This window comes from Ovis canadensis, chromosome 2, assembly GCF_042477335.2.
Source record: "Ovis canadensis isolate MfBH-ARS-UI-01 breed Bighorn chromosome 2, ARS-UI_OviCan_v2, whole genome shotgun sequence".
Classification (NCBI taxonomy): Eukaryota; Metazoa; Chordata; class Mammalia; order Artiodactyla; family Bovidae; genus Ovis; species Ovis canadensis.
Window position 1 is genome coordinate 214710641 of NC_091246.1, and position 10132 is coordinate 214720772.

Sequence of the window (10132 nt, forward strand, 5' to 3'; positions counted from 1 at the left end):
TCACCAAAACATAGCGGGTAGAATGGGCAAAAAGAGGATGTGGCGAGTAGTGCTGAATGCTCCTGACTCATACGGAGGACTGGAACCTTCCTGCAATCTTGAATGTGGCTAACATTCAAAGCCCTTTTCCCCTTTGCAGGATAATAACACATCCCAGAACATGAAATGGATTGTAAAATTATTTTCTGGACTCTGTCTCTGTGGGCTTCTGCCACTCGATGAACTGAGATTATTAATATCAACTACCCTGCACCCCTCCTAATCCCTGTTCTCCTACATTCAGCTATACCTCAAACCCCCACAGGCCTGGAAATATAATGGCCCATCAGGTTAGTCGATATAGATTCTCTGGAAACTCTAAGCTTCATGGCAACAGAGATGGCATTTCTTCTGTTTGCACTGAATGCCGGCCCCTAGTCCTGTACCCAACCACAAATAAATTCAAACACTGAGTACATGACGGAATGTTAAATCCCACTTGATTTCGCACCATCAGTGCTGCACTTGGCATCACCTGGTGACCGTGCTGCCCCTACCACATCCTTCTGTGGACAGACACAAAGATTTTTTTCAACATCCCCCAAACTGAGGTTTCTTTATAAGGCAGGATGCTGCGGCTGAGCCCGGGACCCCAGCACCGCTGCCGACTTCTCCAGTGTGGGCTTTTCACTGGCAGGTGGGACTGCTCATCCCCACAGCTGGGTATCCCCAAGTCCTATGTTACAAGTATCCCCTTAACTATGTTTAAGGAGCTCATGTCTCCAGAACCTTGCCTTTAAGATGCTAAAAGCATTTATTGTTGTGGAATTTTTCAGCTGCTTTGTATTCAGTTCACACACATGCAAGGTCTGTATGGCTGGATGCTAGACTGAGTTTGTCAGCTTGACCCAAAATGCTGTCTCTTTCTAAAAGCCAAGGTTAGAGTACCTGGCACTGATATCTGGGAAAGTCCACATGACTTCCTGACCCCTGAAGGGGTATTACTTTTTGCCTCCAACTCTGCCCTGGATTCTTATGTGTGAATTAGGATCAAAGCTAATACTTCTGGTAGTTCACTTGGACCCTCTCTCAAGGAGGGCATTCAGGAATCATTCCAACCTAACCAACAACAGTGTACCCGCTGATCCCAGTGCAATTCTGATTTCTGTGCCAGTCAGGTGTTAGTAGGCAGAGTGCTGAAAAGTTGACCTCATGTGACCTGGGCAAAAGGGCATCCTTTTTCACCTTTAAAATGATTTCACCTTTAATCATGAAGGTTTTTTTTTTTTCCTTTTTTTCCTTTTAAAGGCTTTAGTAATTATATTGGGCTTAAACCTGTAACTATTCTGCTACCACCTTCTACTGTAAGGAGCTCATATTTGTTTGCCCTGTGAAAGGAAATTATCAGAGAAGCAAAATCAGATTTTAGCTGAAGTCAAAACATGTATTAAATCTGATGCTTCACAGCTGACTACAAGCCCCTCCATCTCTGACAGGCTTCTCCCGGCTGTGTGCAGACACTTAATAAATGATTTTGATGGAGGTCCCTCTGTCTTAAAAGGAAATTAGACTGTTCTGACACTATCTTCCCATCACTGAAATGTTGGTTATTATCCAGCAACCTAAGATCCTCTGGGTGTTTGCAGATCGATTATTTAATGTTTTGCATTCCTCTATGTCCACATTTCCAGGGTCAGCAGCCACAGCCACAACTCCCAGTAGGTGCTGTGTTTGTCCTTTGCTGGTCTGTGGGCGTTTCACCGAATACACACACACACACACACACACACACAAGATTTTTGTTTCAGAATAATTTCCCAAGCTCTTCATTTATTCCCTGCTCCTCCATCCATGGGATTTTCCAGGCAAGATACTGGAGTGGGGTGCCATTGCCTTCTCCAAATTTGTAAGTTACTGAGCACTAAACATGTATGGACTAGCACTGGGCTAATTAATGACCAGGGATACACTGGAATGCAAGACGATGTAAATTCATGTCCTTACGGAGCTTAAAATCTGGTGATTATAATTTCATATCATAGTTAGGATTGTGGATTAAAGAAACAGGTACTATGAGGGAGGTTAAATGGGAGGGGGTCTGGATAGGGAAAATTTAAGCTGAGATTTAAAGAATTAAAGGGGAATGGTAGCCTTTAAAAGTGCATGAAGAAAAGCTGAACACAAGGGCCATGGGGTGAGAGTTTCATTTGGTTCAGAACCTAATGGAGGACAAAGGGGAGTGAACTTTTGGAAGAAGGTGACAAGAGGGGAAGGGGGCAGCCACAGTATCTGTAAGGATACTTAACTGTTACTCACAGGAGCCTTACAGGTGGTATGAATGTACATCCCAGTTTGCCAAGAACAGTCTTTGCTTAGACCTTTGCCTCTGTGTAATTATTTTAAGGCCTCCTTTCCCTCACAGAAATGTTAGTTTGCACAATAAATTATATGGTCACCCTACCCAAAGGCAAGTCAAAGAGCTGGGGGAAAACCACTAGACCATTCAGGTATGACCTAAATCAAATCCCTTATGATTATACAGTGGAAGTGAGAAATAGATTGAAGGGCCTAGATCTGATAGATAGAGTGCCTGATGAACTATGGAATGAGGTTCGTGACATTGTACAGGAGACAGGGATCAAGACCATCCCCATGGAAAAGAAATGCAAAAAAGCAAAATGGCTGTCTGAGGAGGCCTTACAAATAACTGTGAAAATAAGAGAAGCGAAAAGCCAAGGAGAAAAGGAAAGATATAAGCATCTGAATGCAGAGTTCCAAAGAATAGCAAGAAGAGATAAGAAAGCCTTCTTCAGCGACCAATGCAAAGAAATCGAGGGAAACAACAGAATTGGAAAGACTAGAGAACTCTTCAAGAAAATTAGAGATATCAAGGGAACATTTCATGCAAAGATGGGCTTGATAAAGGACAGAAATGGTATGGACCTAACAGAAGTAGAGGGGCTTCCCTGGTGGCTTAGAGGTAAAAGCATCTGCCTGGAATGCAGGAGACCCAGGTTCAATCCCTGAGTCGGGAAGATCCCCTGGAGAAGGAAATGGCAACCCACTCTAGTACTCTTTCCTGGAGAATCCCATGGAGGGAGGAGCCTGGAAGGCTACAGTCCATGAGGTCACAAAGAGTTGGACATGACTGAGTGACTTCACACACACCAATAGAAGCAGAAGATATTGAGAAGAGATGGCAAGAATACACAGAAGAACTGTACAAAAAGGATCTTCACAACCCGGATAAACATGATGGTGTGATCACTCATCTAGAACCAGACATCTTGGAATGTGAAGTCAAGTGAGCCTTAGAAAGCATCAGTACGAACAAAGCTAGTGGAGGTGATAGCATTCCAGTTGAGCTATTTCAAATCCTGAAAGATGATGCTGTGAAAGTGCTGCACTCAACATGCCAGCAAATTTGGAAAACTCAACAGTGGCCACAGGACTCGAAAAGGTCAGTGTTCATTCCAATCCCAAAGAAAGGCAATGCCAAAGAATGCTCAAACTACCGCACAATTGCACTCATCTCACATGCTAGTAAAGTAATGCTCAAAATTCTCCAAGCTAGGCTTCAGCAATACGTGAACCGTGAACTCCTTGATGTTCAAGCTTGTTTTAGAAAAGGCAGAGGAACCAGAGATCAAATTGCCAACATCCGCTGGATCATGGAAAAAGCAAGAGAGTTCCAGAAAAACATCTATTTCTGCTTTATTGACTATGCCAAAGCCTTTGACTGTGTGGATCACAATAAACTGTGGAAAATTCTTCAAGAGATGGGAATACCAGACCATCTAACCTGCCTCTTGAGAAATCTGTATGCAGGTCAGGAAGCAGCAGTTAGAACTGGACATGGAACAACAGACTGGTTCCAAATAGGAAAAGGAGTACGTCAAGGTTGTATATTGTCACCCTGCTTATTTAACTTATATGCAGAGTACATCATGAGAAACACTGGACTGGAAGGAACGCAAGCTGGAATCAAGATTGCCGGGAGAAATAGCAATCACCTCAGATATGCAGATGACACCACCCTTATGGCAGAAAGTGAAGAGGAACTCAAAAGCCTCTTGATGAAAGTGAAAGAGGAGAGTGAAAAAGTTGGCTTAAAGCTCAACATTCAGAAAACGAAGATCATGGCATCCGGGCCCATCACTTCATGGCAAATAAATGGGGAAAGAGTGTCAGACTTTATTTTTTTTGGGCTCCAAAATCATTGCAGATGGTGACTGCAGCCATGAAATTAAAAGATGCTTACTCCTTGGAAGAAAAGTTATGACCAACCTAGATAGCATATTCAAAAGCAGAGACATTACTTTGCCAACTAAGATCCGTCTAGTCAAGGCTATGGTTTTTCCAGTAGTCATGTATGGATGTGAGAGTTGGACTGTGAAGAAGGCTGAGCGCTGAAGAATTGATGCTTTTGAACTGTGGTGTTGGAGAAGACTCTTGAGAGTCCCTTGGCCTGCAAGGAGATCCAACCAGTCCATTCTGAAGGAGATCAGCCCTGGGATTTCTTTGGAAGGAATGATGCTAAAGCTGAAACTCCAGTACTTTGCCCGCCTCATGCGAAGAGTTGACTCATTGGAAAAGACTTTGATGCTGGGAGGGATTGGGGGCAGGAGGAGAAGGGGATGACAGAGGATGAGATGGCTGGATGGCATCACTGACTCAATGGACGCGAGGCTGAGTGAACTCCGGGAGTTGGTGATGGACAGGGAGGCCTGGCATGCTGTGATTCATGGGGTTGCAAAGAGTCGGACATGACTGAGCGACTGAACTGAACTGAAGATAGGAAATCATTGAAGGGTATTAAGCAGAGCTAATGAGTGGGTTTATGTTTCCAGATTGCTCCTCCTTTAGTCTGAATGCGGCTGCATGTGATTACTACAATGGCCCAGGGTAAAGTAGATGGTCAACAAAGCATCATGTTTAGAAAATATCTTATGTTAAGTAACATACATTCTACCTTCTTTCTTTCTTTTCAAGCCCCCAGTGGTGCTTCCAACAGATTAGACACCGTGGTTCTCTGTGGAGATGTCCCTCCCTCTCTGCCCTCTCACCTTTAGGACTGAGCCGCTCACTCCCCCACTGCCAAAAGTGGTAGTGCCAAGTGGTAGAGGTAGATTTCTCCCCAGGGGCTGCTGAAGGGAGTTGCCTAGCTCAAAGATACACCCACTCTCTGGGGCAGCACACATCTAATTGATAAATACTGGGCTACAAAGGCCCCACTCCCTTGCCTCAATTCAGGATATCTCTGAAGGGCCACTTGCAATGCAATTTCTCCTCCACCCCACCCTTCTTCCCTCACACCCTCACAGGGATTGTTCCCCGGAGCTCTCTTCCCAGAGTCACCTGCATGCAAATATCCAATGCAGTCTATTGCCTGGGGAATCTGATTTATAATTCCAACGTAAGCATGGCTTTCTGTTAAAATGTGTCATTTGTGTTACCTTTCCTGGTGTCTCCACATCTAATCAAGAAGTAGAACTTCCCCTCACTTAATGGCAAATAGGTGAGGAAATAGTGGAAACAGTGACAGACTTTATTTTGGGGCTCCAAAATTACTGCAGATGGTGACTGCAGCCATGAAATTAAAAGACACTTGCTCCTTGGAAGAAAAGTTATGACAATCCTAGACAGGATATTAAAAAGCAGACATTACTTTGCCAACAAAGGTCCATCTAGTCAAAGCTATGGTTTTTCCAGTAATCATGTATGGATGTGAGAGTTGAACTATAAAGAAAGGTGAGCGCCGAAGAAGTGATGCTTTTGAAATGTGGTGTTGGAGAAGACTCTTGAGAGTCCCTTGGACTGCAAGGAGAGCCAACCAGTCAATCTTAAAGGAAATCAGTGCTGAATATTCATTGGAAGGACTGATGTTAAAGCTGAAACTACAATACTTTGGCTACCTGATGTGACGAACTGACTCACTGGAAAGGACCCTGATGCTGGGAAAGATTGAAGGCAGGAGGAGAAGGGGATGACAGAAGATGAGATGGTTAGATGGCATCACAGACTCAATGGACATGAGTTTGAGCAAGTTCCTGGAGTTAGTGTTGGACAGGGAAGCCTAGCATGCTGCAGTCCATGGGGTCGCAAAGAGTTGGACATGACTGAGCAACTGAACTGAACTGAACTGAGAACTTCCCCTACACTTTTCTGTTGGGTATATAAAGGATATTTTCCCCATTGCCCCTTATGCCCTTTGTAAGTTGAATCACCTAGTTTGTTTTGACCTGGATAATTTTATCCGTAAATGGTTGTATTGGTTCATGACACTGGTTCCCTGTAAGCCAGAACACTTCCTGCTTTTCATTGCATTCCAAGTGGTTATTTCAGATCTTGTAAAATAACAGCTCTTCTTTAAATACCTTGATTCTTGATTACCTGAATTTAGTTTCTTATTTTGGTACTTGGAATTATTTCCTTAAAGAATGTAAATATGTCATAAATTCCTTTTTTATTTCTTTTATTCATGAGATTATTCCTAGTATTTCTATATAGTAACTTGAAATTTATTGAAATAAGTTACAATGGGATCCCATTCTTTATAGCTTGTTATCACCAAGAATGCACTATATCATGGATTAAATCATGCTCTCCTAAAACATAACTACAGCCAGCAAAGGATGGATGTGAAGTCATTAAGATATAATAGGAGAGAGAGTTGGTAATCATTGGAAAGTGACACATCAAGTCTTCATTCCCATACAGGCGTAAGAGGGATAAATGTGCATGAAGACGATGGGGAATGGGGACCCAGAAGCAGGAAATGCTCACACACTGCGAACTCTGGGGCTGGCCTCTGCCCCCTGGTGACGTCTGGTGACTGATTTCCAGCTGCTTAGTATGTGCAGTCTCTCCGTCCTAACCTCTGCTCATGGTACAGAGCACGTGGGAGATGAAAAGAATGTCTGTCTACATGGACTTGCATACTTTAATTCTCCCAAGTCAGTCATTCAACAAATACTCCTGAGCACCTACTACTGGTAGCGCTATACTAGGCCCACAGCATCTTGGAAAATCATTTGTGTCCTCTCCATCCACCCACCTCCACCACCAACTTTCATGGCTTACATTATGCCCCTCGGTAGTGAATCTCAAAACAGGGTAATAAAAATATTCCACTGTTTTTTTTTCTTTTAATAATTTTCCTTTCATTAAAGCTTAAAACTTCTACTTCAAATCATCAACCCTAAGCATACCTCCTATTGTGAAAATCTTTAATCTTTCAATTAATTTCTCCAGCTATCACAAAGATTAGGTCAAAAAGAGTACCTTCTTTAATTGACTCAGAACTAAACATTGTTCTTGACACTTTTCAATAAAACTTACTTACACCCTCATTTCTAAAATATTAGTTGTACTACATACTTACCATCTCCAGTTTATGTCATAGTAGAAATATGTGGAAATCAGTCAGAACTTCAGCTCTGCACTTTATGAGCTGTTGGATTAGTATCTTTATTTAGTCTCTCAGAGCCTCAATCTCTTCACCTGTCAAATGGGGACAACACTTAACTTAAAGGACTTTATGAGGATCAAAACGAATCTCAGTGGTAGGTTTGAACCATGCCTGGTATATTTTAACTACAGGTTCCTCTCACTTTCTTGCTCAGAAACTCTTCATTTATTCATTTGACAAATACACCTTGGTGGTTAAATTGTGCAAAGCACTGCCACAGTCTCTAAGGATATAAACTGAATAAGTAGGACAACGTACCTGGTGGTGTGTAGCTTCTATTCTAGTGGAAGGAGACAGACAGTGAATGTACAAAAAGGGAGCAGGTACTGATAAGTGCAAGGATTAAAATTAATCAGAAAGATGTAACAGGAATTAATGGGATAGGAATAGGATTTATAGAAAACAGTTATTGTATATAATAATACATAAACATCCACTGGATCACAGAAAAAGGAAAAGAGTTCCAGAAAAACATCTATTTCTGCTTTATTGACTATGACAAAGCCTTTGACTGTGTGGATCACAATAAGCTGTGCAAAATTCTGAAGGATATGGGAATACCAGACCACTTGACCTGCCACCTGACCAGCAGGTCAGGAAGCAACAGTTAGAACTGGACATGGAACAACAGACTGGTTCCAAATACAAAAAGGAATACGTCAAGGCTGTACATTATCACCCTGCTTATTTAACTTACACGCAGAGTACATCATGAGAAATGCTGGGCTGGAAGAAGCACAAGCTGGAATCAAGATTGCTGGGAGAAATATCAATAACCGCAGATATGCAGATGACACCATCCTTATGTCAGAAAGTGAAGAACTAAAGAGCCTCTTGATGAAAGTGAAAGAGGAGAGTGAAAAAGTTGGCTTAAAGCTCAACATTCAGAAAACTAAGATCATGGCATCCGGGCCCATCACTTCATGGCAAATAAATGGGGAAACAGGGGAAACAGTGTCAGACTTTATTTTTTGGGGCTCCAAAATCACTGCAGATGGTGATTGCAGCCATGAAATTAAAAGATGCTTACTCCTTAGAAGGAAAGTTGTGACCAACCTAGACAGCATATTCAAAAGCAGAGACATTACTTTGCCAACAAAGGTCTATCTAGTCAAGGCTATGGTTTTTCCAATGGTCATGTATGGATGTGAGAGTTGGACTATAAAGAAAGCTGAGTGCCGAAGAATTGATGCTTTTGAACTGTGGTGATGGAGAAGACTCTTGAGAGTCCCTTTCCCTGCAAGGAGATCCAACCAGTCCATCCTAAAGGAAATCAGTCCTGGGTGTTCATTGGAAGGACTGATGTTGAAGCTGAAACTCCAATACTTTGGCCACCTGATGCGAAAAGCTAACTCATCTGAAAAGACTCTGATGCTGGGAAAGATTGAGGGCAGAAGAGAAGGGGATGACAGAGGATGAGATGGTTGGATGGCATCACCCACTCAATAGACATGAGTTTGCATAGGCTCCTGCAGTTGGTGATGGACAGGGAGGCCTGGCATGCTGCAGTTCATGGGGTCACAAAGAGTCGGACATGACTGAGCAACTGAATCGAACTGAACTGAAAACAATAATAATTTAAGTAATCAGAGGGTCTGTCTGGGTAAGTAAAATCTGAGGTGAGACCTAAATGATAAGGAGTTAAGCCACCTGAATGAACATCTGAAAGAAGAGCTTTCTAGAAAGAGGGAATAGCTAGCAGAGCTCTAAGGAAGGAATGAAATTGGAGGGCTGTATATAAGAGTGGAAAGTGATGGGCAGACACATATCCGTTGTAGGTCATTGGGTCAGAGCAAAGAGTTTGTGTGTGTGTGTGTGTGTGTGTGTGTGTGTGTGTTTTCCAGTGCCACAAGGAGCTAAGGAGAATTTAAAGTGAAGTGGGGAGCAAGATCTGACCTACCTGACACTGAACACCTTCAGGAAGGATAGTTGTGGGAGAACAAGAGTAGAGGGAGACAGATTATTCAGAAGGCTATTATATAGTTATCCAAGTGAGAGATGCTGATGGCCTGACCACTATGAGGGCCACAGCGATGGTGAGAAGTAAACAAATGCTGGAGATCTTAGACTAAGAGTCAACAGGACCTGGTAAGACAGGAATTACACCCTACCAGGTATAAAATAAATAAGTGACAAGGATGTAATATACAATACAGGTAATGTGGCCAATCTTTTATAACAACTTTACATGGAGTATAATCTGTATACAAGTCTCCTGCATATGAACTAGTTCTGTTTCAAGAGCATGTTCATAAGTCCAATTTGTTCCTAAGTCCAACAAAGTTAGCCTAGGTATCCAACTAACGCAAAAGGCTATATAATACTATACTATAATAGGTTTATGATACTTTTCACACAAACAATACATGAAAAAACCAACACAAAAAATTAAAGAAAATATTTTTAACTTTACAGTACAGTACCTTAAAAAGGACAGTAGTACCAGCTACATCACCACTGCTTTTATGCTTTCCAATCGCTTATAGAGGACACACGCATAGGACAGAGTACACCAGACACGTGAACTGACTTATGTGACTGGTCAAGCAAACCCACATTCACATCTTTGAAAGCTCACAACTTAAAGGTTTTGTATGTAGGGGACTTAGGGCAATTCACTATAAAAATCACTTTGTTGTACACCTGAAACTAATATAGCATTTTAAGTCAACTATACTTCCA

The 10132-nt window shown here is 42.2% G+C and overlaps 1 non-coding gene across 1 annotated transcript; it reads left to right on the forward strand.

Annotated features, from left to right (window-relative positions):
* The first annotated feature begins 2942 nt into the window (after positions 1–2942).
* Positions 2943–3015, forward strand: TRNAS-GGA (transfer RNA serine (anticodon GGA)). The gene has a single exon. It is a non-coding gene; the product is annotated as a tRNA-Ser (tRNA).
* Positions 3016–10132: the final 7117 nt, after the last annotated feature.